General features: G+C 30.3%; 1 protein-coding gene across 1 annotated transcript in view; it reads left to right on the forward strand.

Annotated features, from left to right (window-relative positions):
* LOC115211000 (cyclic nucleotide-gated cation channel alpha-3-like) overlaps positions 1 to 908 on the forward strand; it is a 386,628-nt gene extending 385,720 nt beyond the window's left edge. Inside the window, exon 4 of the mRNA XM_029779837.2 lies at positions 1 to 908. This exon is cut by the window's left edge and continues 1,903 nt beyond it. The gene's annotated coding sequence lies outside the window, so the exon portion shown is untranslated.
* Positions 909 to 5,072: the final 4,164 nt, after the last annotated feature.

Raw genomic sequence — 5,072 nt, forward strand, 5'->3', positions numbered from 1 at the left:
TATGCACACACACACACACATACACACTCAGGCATACAGAGGTGCACACACACACACACACATATATATATACACGTATTTATACACACGTATATGTCTATAAAATATATATGTACATATGTGTATATAAACACATATACATGTATGAACTCCCATATACACAAGCCTGCAAATCCTGCACACACACACACACACTCAGAGCAAGAGACATAAACCGAAAGATTGAATTTGAAATAAGAAACAGCAACAAAATACGGTAACTAAGTTCTATTTTTCATAAACAACATAAAACGAAAGGTGAAAACGAAAAACAGATAAAAGCGGTTGGACCCACAATTTTTCAGTCCTCTTAAGAGATTGGAATTAAACACAAGCCATTCCAATAACCTAGAATTGGTGAAGAAGAACACGAAGAACAAGAACTGACAGAAAATCATTCTTTAAAAATTTATACGAAAGCTAACACTGATCAAAGGACTAAATTTTGGAAATACAAGAATTTTTACATATTTGAATTTGAACAAAGTTTGATTTTTTTTTTCGATATGGGAGAGAGAGAAAAACAAAACTCCATTAGGAGTAAGTTATTAAATATAAACATACAAAAGAGATTCATGGTATTATGTGGGTGGATCCGTGCTTCACTGCTTGATTCTTAATGACCATTTTTATATTATTTTAAATTTCCTCTCATTCTCTCCCTTGACGTGTGAACTCTTCAAGTTGTTACTCTGGATTAGGAGAGATTCTGCTGTTCTCTTAAGTTGTTTGTTTGTTTGTTTGTTTGTTTGTTTGTTTGTTCCTATATTTACTTTTAGAAAAAAACAGTAATAAATATGGCACCCATTTAATTATATAAACGAATACATGCACACACACAAGCAAACACATACATTCATAGAGACAGAGAAGCATTCATGCAAATGTAAGCATACATACAAGCAAATCAGTCAGGCAGACAGACAGACAGACAGGTAGGTGGATAGATAGATAAACTGCTTGACAGACAGACAGACAGATAGATAGATAGATAAACTGCTTAACAGACAGATAGACAGACAGATGCACACACACACACACACAAAGATGGCGAGATAGATAGACAGATACACAGGAAGATAGATAGAGAGACAGACAGACAGACAGACAGACAGACAGACAGACAGACAGACAGATAGATAGATAGATAGATAGATAGATAGATAGATATACTGACAGACAGACAGACAGATAGATAGATAGATAGATAGATAGATAGATAGATAGATAGATAGATAGATAGATAGATAGATAGATAGATGTCCAGAATGCTACTTGTATGTTGTATGTCTTCCATATGATTGCCAAAAACCTCCAGAAGAATTGTTAATCACGTGTTAGGTGGAATAATAAAAAAGACAGGAAAAATAACAACAACAGCAACAAAAATGACGATTATTATTATTATGGAATGGTAAAATGATGGTGATAAGGCAGACATATAAATACAACATTTTTTAAACCTCAATGAAAACATTTCGACCAAGGGAAATCACATTAAGTAACATTTAATAAGAATAATAAAACTTTTAAAATATAATAATAATAATAAATAATAATAATATAATAATAATAATAATAATATAATAATAATAATAATAATAATAATAATATAATAATAATAATAATAATAATAAAAGATGGTGTGGAATACGAAGAAAGTATTTATAGCGCAATAACATGCGTATACATTAGAAATAATATAAGCACGTACACACACATGTATACAAACATGTACATCCCACATACATTCATATATATACATATACGCACGCACACGTGAAAATACATACACATATATATATACATATATATATATGCCAATATGAAGATACATTATTTTACAATGACATTGATCATAGCCCCACCTACTTTCTAGTTAGTACTTTCACTGAATGAACTTTTTGATTAGCTTATTAGAACGTACATTACTATGTGTGTGTGAGTGTGTATGTATGTGTTCATGTACATATACGTATACATATATATGTATTTATACATTAAATATATATACATCACTATAAGATATATAGATATGTATATATATATATATATGTATATATATATATATATATATATATATATATATATATATATATATATGCATTTATGTACATATAGTATATTTATGTATGTATGTGTGTAAGTATGCATGTATATATTTATATATATATATATATATATATATATACAACATTATGTTATTGATATGTGTATGTATGTGTGTATGTGTGTATGTGTGTGTGTGTGTGTATTATATTAGCATAATTATCTTTAAGTCACATAGTTCTCCATGTAAAGTGTCACACAAGAAAATCCTAATGAAACAAGTCTCGTCACTGTGCATTTGGGGAGAAATAAACATTGGATTAGCGCTGAAATGTGCTCAAAACAAGTATTGGTTGATCCTTCCGTATCTCAGTCTATATTTCAATTGAATAAGGGTTGAAAATAAGCATGCAGTGAAGGAAAGATCGATACTAGCGCACATTTTTCATTCTTATTAGATGTCTTCAGCTAAGCATAGTTTTTTTTACCGTATCTTTGCCTAGATTTGTAACAATAAAATTGTTTATAGTCCAACTAAACTTTGGTAGTCATCGGAATATTTGAGATACACCAACAACTATTCCAAGAGTTACTACGGTAATAGGTATAATAATGAATATTATTATTATTAATAATATTATTATTATTATTATTATTATTTTATATATATATATATATAGCGCCATAGGGTCACACAAATTTCTAGGGACAAGAGTATTCAATCGTCTCTCTTCCAGTATATTACTGGGGTTTATATTTGGTGGGGTCGGGTGTCCTATACACGGATGGAGGAAAGATAAAGTCGGCACTGGTGAGATTTGAACACACAACTCAAATGTAGCAATTAAATACCACTGGACACTTTTGTCAAACGCAAAATCGTCATCAGCCAGTGAATACTACTAATAATAATTAGTATGTTTGCCTTAAGGGCAACGATAACAATAATAGCAACAACCAACAGCAAAAAAAAACAGCAACAACAATTCTACTACTACTACTACTACTACTAATAATAATAATAATAATAATAATAATAATAATAATAATAATAATAATAATAATAACAATAATAATAATAATAATGATAATAATCTCTTTATTTTATTTATTATTTAATGATGATAAATCAGGAAAGTATTAGATAGCTAAAAAGAATAGATAGCATGGTATTGTAGCAAGCCCGCCACGCATACAAGACTCCAGGAGTTCCAACAAAACTTGAGATAAACAGAAATAATAATAATCAACTGCTCCTGATTTTAAGATCGTTTTATATAATCTAATGACTGACAGTATGAACACATCAACAATTACAATAAATAAAGCGATTTTAGTAATTCCTTAAGAGAACGTGCTTTGAAGGAATCTTCTAGAATCCAGCTGGCATTGAGAAGTATGAACAATGGCAAAACTCGAATTGCGTAGACACAGAGTAAGACACTTTGTCGTTTTCGTTTTCTGATTTTTGTTTGATTTTTGGTATTTTTTTTAATGCTTTAAGCATAGAACTTATGGGTATGTAACGTGACTACGATACACAAACTAGTTCCATTTACCGAAATTAAGAAAGAGTCTTTTAGTGAGAGTTCTGAAGAACGGTACGAAATGAAGTAAGCTGGTCTTTCGAGTTTTGCCATTGACTGATACTTCCTCAACGTTCGTGTTGTCCAGTTGGAGACAACAACTCTTCCAGTCAATGCTTATTTCTGTCTGGCTTTCTCAGTCCCAGTTGTAAACGTCATGCCCTGGCACCCTAAACAAAAGATTTTCGATGAAAGAACTACAGCACACCACACTGCTGATAACATTTTCAAAATTCAGTAGTGCTTTCTTTTTTCCTTTATTGATATTTTTTCTATTCATTTCCTTTGCTTCTTTTAATTATCTTTCTTGTGATGCACTCTCGAAGGAAGGGAAAACACAAAAAGAGAAAAATATATACTGTTTTCATTGACATAATTCAAGTCATTTGTCAGACGATTTTTTCCTTTCTTCCTTATTTTTTCAACCTGTTTCTTAGCAGAGCTAATTTCAATAGCTTTGTAGTGTATAAATATATATGAACTGGCGGGGTGTGCCTTTCTCACACCGCCAACGATTACTGGACATTTTAGAAGTTGCAAGGAGAAACTCAGAATGCCATACATACTTATACGTACATATGTGTGTGTGTATGTTATGTGTGTGCGCGTGTGTGTGTGTGATTTGACAATTATGGCAAAATTGTGCAAAATTTATTCACTCCATAATGTATTTTAAAGTGAAACATTTGTAAAAGCAATGACTTCCAATGGTTTGTTTTGTTATGTTTTTTTGTGTTTTTTTTGGTGATGGGGACATTTTTGTTCTTATTTAGTTTCTTTTTGTTGGGTTCTTTCTCTTTTTTGCAACCAAATATTTTATCACAAATTTGAGAAATCAAGGCCGATTATGTAAATTCTGTCAACATAAAATTTTAAACTATATAAAGCTAAAGAATTAAAATCCAAAATGAAAATAATTGAAACAACGTAGCTGAATCTCGTCAGTTTTCTTGTTTTCTGTTGTGGTTGTTGTTGTTTTTATCAGCAACAAATTTGCGATTTTCAGAAAACAACAAAAAAAAAACCATCTTATTAAATAGCTTTGGAAGTCTTGTTTTTTTAAATATATCGGACATTATTTTTCAAATAAAAGAATATTTAATTTCTGTGTGCGAATATGTTTGTGTATGTGTTCATGTAGTTATGTTCCATCTATATATTGTTAGATGTATTATTATTATTATTATTATTATTATTATTATTGTTGTTGTTGTTTTTGTTGTTGTTGTTATCATTATCATCATTATCATCATCATTAATTTTATTAAACCTGGCAGTAGATGTGTGTGTGCGTGTGTCTGTGGTTTTCTTAATGTTTACGTGCATCTTATTTATTCTACTATATTATCTCCTGTATAAGTTACATGCAGATAAGGCTGACTCGATGCGTATGAATAG

This window comes from Octopus sinensis, linkage group LG4 (assembly GCF_006345805.1).
Source record: "Octopus sinensis linkage group LG4, ASM634580v1, whole genome shotgun sequence".
Lineage (NCBI taxonomy): Eukaryota > Metazoa > Mollusca > Cephalopoda > Octopoda > Octopodidae > Octopus > Octopus sinensis.